Source organism: Rhipicephalus sanguineus, unplaced genomic scaffold (assembly GCF_013339695.2).
Source record: "Rhipicephalus sanguineus isolate Rsan-2018 unplaced genomic scaffold, BIME_Rsan_1.4 Seq8826, whole genome shotgun sequence".
In the NCBI taxonomy this organism is placed as follows: Eukaryota; Metazoa; Arthropoda; class Arachnida; order Ixodida; family Ixodidae; genus Rhipicephalus; species Rhipicephalus sanguineus.
Window position 1 is genome coordinate 45,945 of NW_023616205.1, and position 6,623 is coordinate 52,567.

Below are 6,623 nucleotides of genomic sequence, written 5' to 3' on the forward strand. Positions count from 1 at the left end.
CAGCTCGTCTCTCCTCCTGGCCGAATGGTCCTCCTCGCCGTGCGAGGAGAAAGAGCGGCGAGCGCGCGTACCTGCGAGCAGACAAACAGGTTCTTTTTGTAGGTGACGTGACCAGACGCGATTGTTGACGTCACGGCCAACGCTGGGGATTACCGAAAGGCCCGGAGAGGACAAGAAACTGTTTCTTGGAATTTGTGGCGCGCCAGCGGCTCGTAGCGCTGCCGCGTTTGGCATTGTTCATCGTGATGGCATTCTGAACTCGATGAGCGCGTTTACTTGAAATGTTAAAAAAATTATCGGAGATGGTTTAGGGGCCCTTTAATGTCCACTCTATCATACATAACTCTTAGCTTAACCCATTTCATCCCTTTTATATATGCTTTTATTTTTATCATGGTTTTCAGACAACTCATACCGGCGCCAGGCAGGGCGGTCTACTAAAAACAGAACGGAGGCTGCGAGGCATGCAACAGTTGCTTTTAGTGCATAAACATTCCGAGGGCTACTTGTAGCACTCTTGCATGCTCATTGTTCATGACGTAATGGCAGCTGGGCCATCCCGGACTTGCGAAAAGGGGACAGCAAGAGGTCCCACTAAGGATATCATATGTGGAGAGTGCAGTTACCGCAACACGAGCCTACATTGTACAGTTTGTACATAAAGATGATGATGATGAAATAAACTTTTAATTTGCCAAAACAGTGTCCCCGAGCTCTTAAGCTTGGGGTCACTCTAGGTGGGAGGGTCCCTTAGTCCAGGAATCCTCTGGCCGCGATCGCCTCCCGGGCCCTGGCGACAAGTCCTCGTTGGTCGTCTAGGTCCCGTGCGGAGATCTTAGCCTCCCACGTCTTGGCGAGGAGGTTGTTGCGTGCGGTTGTTGCGGAAAGCAGGAAAATACAGTTGTCACAAGAACCGACTATACCACATGCGAGAGCATATTTTAGTGCAGCCCCCTCAACTTTTCTTGACGTGCATTTAATGGAGTCTCTTGATTAGCCAATAACAGTGGTTCAGCAGTGGTTCATTATGACTCAACAAGGGAGCGGAAGTAACTAGGCTTTGTTCTGACACTAGCCTGGCCATAATGTACTAATTGCTAGTTTCCTTTTTTACTGAATTGACCCATTGTCAGAGTGAATATCTTGAATGCTGTTGTGCGCAACTTTTTTTTCTTTTTCTCTGGAGTGCTCTCAAATGGCCGGGATGTGGTGGCCGTAAATCATAGTACACGGATATCATTCTCACTCCGTGCACTCTCATTGGAACATGGCCGTGAAATGAACTTGCACTTCGGAAGATTGCCACCAGCAGTGGCGTAAATTCAGTTAAATCACAATGAGGGGACGCATCTCGCTATAGTGGCCATTTTGTTTTCATATTTATTTATATAAATATTAAAATCATGCTTTGAAATAAAATATCTAAAAACGAGCATGGGCTCCCAGCTCACGTAATTGCATTGTTCTATTGAGCCTTCTCCGAAAACGGTCAAGCGGCAGTTGTGATTTCAGTAGTCTCACATAGATGAGGGATATTGAACACAGGCCTACGCACACTACAATATAAACACGTATTAACAAAAAAAATTGATTGCACTATGCTTAACTCTCAAGCAATTTAAATATATGGTATTTGAAAGATAAAATCTCAAGGGGGGACAGTGCAAGGTGTGTCCCCCCCAGCCTGAACACAAGGGGGGTAACGACACCCCTGACTCCCCCCCCCCCCCCGTGATTTACACCAGTGGCCACTGCATAGAATCTGTGACCACCGTAACCGTAACACCAGAGTTGTAGGTGGATCTAGTCTTTCTAGACTGTGTTTGCAAATGTGCAATTTGGTCCACTGTTTTTAAGAGTGAAAACGTGAATCTATAGAGCATGTGATGTTTTTTCCTACTGACAGCTACACACTTTCGTGCATTTAAAGCAGATAACTTGCAGTTGGTGGGGCTGGCACATTTCTGCATATCTGTACCGTGAATTGATGTGTTTTAGTTGGCGTTTACGCTAGGGCACTGGCAGTGTGCGAACCACCCATATTCCCTTTAACAGTGGATCGCACCGTATTGCGAGTTTCAGTATAAAAAGTGAACACATCAGTGTTCAGTAGGAAATGCTGCAAGATGACCTCAGGTGTAAATTGCTAAATTGTATTTGCAAAGTAATTACATATTTTAAAACATGCTTCTTTATAGTCTCCTGATTCAGTGCAGTGAACATTGATTACATGTTCTCAATCATTCTTTCGGTGCTGCACGAAGTTTTTTAGTCACGCTGCTATTTTTCAGTGTGCATTGCTTTTGAAACCATATTATATATTCAGGAATTGCAGATGTGTCATCTATTCATAGGTATTAGTGAGGAACACTGCAAAGAACATGCTGAAGAGTAAGAAAAGGAGGGTAAAACATTTTTATTCATTCTTCCAATCACACTTTGCGTGCTACAGTTTACTGGGCACATGTTCAATATTGTTGTTCATAACATTTGTTCAATACGCAAAGTTCTCTTCGTACATATAGGGTTGCATCAAGGTCTACTTTAAAAATAGTAAAACAGTAGAATGACGGCTAAAACGAAGAGCTGTAAAAGGCTACTTTGAGTACGTTCACAGCAACTGACAACACACCTTCCAGTCAGTACAAATCATGTGCATGAAGTTTTTGTGCGTAGCCTCCTAACCACACTTAAACACCAAAAACTTGTCACTTGCAACTCCAGACTTGCTCCTGCGCACACAATTTTTTGCAGCCTGTGCAAAGTATGTACAGGCACGTGTGTTGTTCAGTAGTACTGCCGTCATCTTAAAGCTGTGCCAGCACATTGTGAGAAATTGTAGCTATTTTGAAAAGCACAGAAAACGATTACCACTAACAATTAAGAGAGTGAGCCCACAGGAAGTGTGAGGCCTGAAAACAGTGCATTTGTAGAAACTGGTGCGTTCCAACAGTTCACATTCACACGAGCTGAAAAATAAAGAATAGCTTATAATGTAATTGATGCACGTGGCTTCATGATGATAATCAGGATTACCAGGACGGTGTCTCATTTAAGATGGCAGAATTGTCACTGCTACATGGACTCTGCTAACCAACAGGCAACGCTGCCAAGATGTCAAACATAAACAGGAATATTGGAATTGAGAGGCCCGTAACGTATACATTGAGATCACCTTTGTAACAGAAGCGGCTACAGTACATCGTTTGCTGAAAAGCAATATTGCTTTGCTTATAGTATAGCTTCAAAAAGCCGAGTACGCAGTCAGACACACTCAATCGTGAACAGTTCGAACACTAGCCGAAGGAACTGCACGCGCACAGAAAGCCATATTGCCGGCAAATGTGGATCTATGCGCGTACCGGTCCTTCAAAAGTCTCATCACATCACAGGAGCTACACGTATTCACATGGCTATTGACAGGTAGACCGACACATGTTAAGTCACTGCCACAACGTAATACACGTGTTTGATGTAAGCATAGCTGCATCTCCGTTGAAACGGTTTCATGTGCACCTGTTCGTGTTTTACATGTAAATATATAATGGAGATTGTATACTTTTAATTAAATACGCCATTTCTTGTGCTTAAGAATAATGCTCGAAACATGTAATAATTCGTTTTTCAATGTAAAGACAGTTTGTAACACAGCTCGCTCTGCACTGTTGATTGAGGTTCTGATATGTGAGTAGGAGAGAGATGTTCACGGAGTGCTTTGAAACCCTTTTTACAAAAGGTAGTGATGCTGTTTCGCGTCTATATTTAGTGATCATATTGTGCGTTTGATGCAGTCAGGAATGTCAGCTGGAGAAAGGCCTGTAACATTTAAAGCTCTCTCATACAATGTGCACAGTGTTGTTCTTTGAAAGTGTGCGACTGGAAAATAGAATAAATGAACTATAGTCACGTTGTGCGAGTGCATAGCATTCGCAAAGGAAAAAAAAAAACACACGCACACACAAAGAAAGCAACGTATACGTAGAAAAGAAATCGTGCGATGATGTCCGAGTTCGGTCCAAAAATGGTCGTTGACACTGGTCCCGCTGGCGGCGTGAAAAGTCCAGGAAAAAAAAAAGAAAAAAGAAAAAAAGGAAAGTCGTTTTGTTTAGATGCTCAACAAGATGATCAACGGTCGTTGCAGTTTCAGTACGGTATGGCGCTGTCCCTAGGAGAGAGCTACTTTACAGGCCTGTGGAATCTCGATTGGTTGCGTCGTTGGGGTGTCCTGCATTCAGAGGGCAAAAAAAAAAAAAAAAATCAATGCCATGTTTGTACTGTTTTCATTCTCATGCAGCTGCGTATGCAGCCTTTATGTAAAAATTAACTTCTAAAAGTACTCGTCAAAAGTGGGGTTACTTCGCACCGCCACACAAGCCACTTTCTATCTCGGCTACGCATGGTTCTAAAAAAGACCAGCGTTACTTATCGACGTATTCCACACGGAAACTTAAAAACTCCGCACTGAACGAGTGAGCCGAATCCCGCGGAAAGTAATATACTCAGCGCTCTGCAGTTGGGGTGTTTCTTTATTAGCTTTTATGGCTACAGCAATTATAGGGCACTTCAAGAAAATGTTGCCGTCGCCGTCGTCGTGATGTTCCACGTAAAGTTCGCTGCGACAAGGCGCTATCATGCCCTGCGGTCGCAACGCTGTGGGATGAAAGGAGAGCATGCCACACCGTCATTCCGCGCTAGGTAGCAGGGGTGAATGGGATTGATACGAATGCGCCGTTGTGGTGAAGGGAAAAGACGAGTGCTCACGCTGTGGGTGGGGGTTTATTAGAGGTGTGCGCGCCGTGGCTTTGGATTCATGTGAAATGTGCACCTGCTCACGTCAGCCTGGGCGGGAAGCGGCGGAGCCGTTGCTCTGCACAGCGACGGTCGTTAAAGGTAGTGCGCAACCCTGTCTTGCAAGTAATCAGCGATGATTATTATAAAAGTTGAGTGATCTGAGATGGCTGGCTCGTGTGCTGTCTCGGCGCCCCTAATGTTGCAGTACGAGTTATCTCAAACGCACGAAATGCAGTGCGATGCGTCTGCTCACTTCACTTCTGTTTGCATTGTTCTTCACGTCAGTGTTTTGAGTTAAAGCTCATGTTCGCAGTGATCGAGTAAAATATGTTAGTCTTTGCCTGTGCACGCACAATACCAAGCTCGTTAACTTGATTAGTAAGTTATTATTTAATACAGTATATGGGCTTGATGAAACTATGAACGTTACTTCGTTTAGGTAACACAGTGCTATCTCAATCGGTGTCTCACCTTCCAGTTGAAACCGACTGTTCTTGTTTCAGAGACAAATCCAGTTCATTATTGTCTCAGCAGAACAAACTTGTTAACTCAAGATTTTGAGTGCATGGATATCTGGGAATTACGCTGGAATTGTGTTTAGTTCACTGTATCCATTATTGCATCGCACGCATTCTATTTCTGCACGATTTAACATATTCTATGCGATATACCCAGTTTTTGCTGCAGAAAATGCATTAAAAAATCTTCACCTCTAACGCTCTTGGCATGTAGAACTACATCAAGGCTCTCTCTCCTGCCCGTTCAAGCTATGGAAGTGCAACAGAAGACTCGCAAAACAAGAGTGATGATGTCCAGTACGCCTGGCAATCAGCAGTGGCAATTATAGTGAGGAATAGTACAAGGCTTTATGATAGCTCAAAGAATGCGCCTGCACCTTAAAATAAAAGCTAGGCGTTCCTTTAGGCAACGCAAAGAAGAGCACTGGTGAAAGTGTATGCTCCTACGAGAAACTCGTTAAATGACTTTGGCGTTCTCAGTTGACTGCATTGTTAACCTCCCTCCCCCCAGAGCTTTCGATTGGCCCACCTGGCCAGGCGATAATGTCATGCGATGACATCACTGCACGGTGACGTGATGACTCCACACAAGTTTTCCCACATTATGATGCCATTGTGACATCACATTATGAGATCATGTGACATTTTGTTTGTGACTTTTTGCGTCATTCATGTTACGCCGATTACGCCGAATTTTTCGACTGTGAGACTTATATGGAGCTTTCGCCTTAAAACTTGTCCATTGTTGTGTACGCTAGCTGTTATGCTTCATTACAACTGGAATAGTTCTTGCGTAAACGCTATCTTTGAATATGAACGCCGTGTCACTGTGCTTTACCAACAACACCCTGTGTGGAAAAGAGCGCTAAACAAACTTAAACCAGCCAGCTGACGTGTAGCCGCGGTCACAGTTCATAGTCTAAGTGCATTAGCGAGACTGCTTCAGGATGAACTCAGTATACGCACCCCTGTGCACAGTGTGTTGACCATGCTTCTGTACTCGTCGCACAGCGTCCTCTTGAAGCTGGTGAACGCATCGTACATCTTGTCCTTCTGTGGTAAGAGAAGTTGGGGAGACAACGCCGATCACACATCCGTAAACCTAAACGAAGCAGTCTGTAGAAACAGCCTTCATAGAACAATGGGGAGAATCAGCTCCTTAGCATAAAGGTACGTCTGAAGCCTTCCTATAGTATTCCGTAAAATGTACTGAAGCCTTCCTATAGTATTCCGTAAAATGTAAAACTTTGTAAACTTGGGCTCATTTCATGATTGTCATGTCATGTTTTATAAAAAGTAAATTAAAAGCATAAA

At 43.9% G+C, this 6,623-nt stretch overlaps 1 long non-coding RNA gene across 1 annotated transcript; it reads right to left on the minus strand.

Moving 5' to 3' along the window:
- Window positions 1–2,395: 2,395 nt before the first annotated feature.
- Window positions 2,396–6,376, minus strand: LOC119378576 (uncharacterized). Its single transcript, XR_005181028.2, has 2 exons — window positions 6,276–6,376; window positions 2,396–4,225 (listed from the first exon to the last, which is right to left on the minus strand). It is a non-coding gene; the product is annotated as an uncharacterized LOC119378576 (long non-coding RNA).
- Window positions 6,377–6,623: the final 247 nt, after the last annotated feature.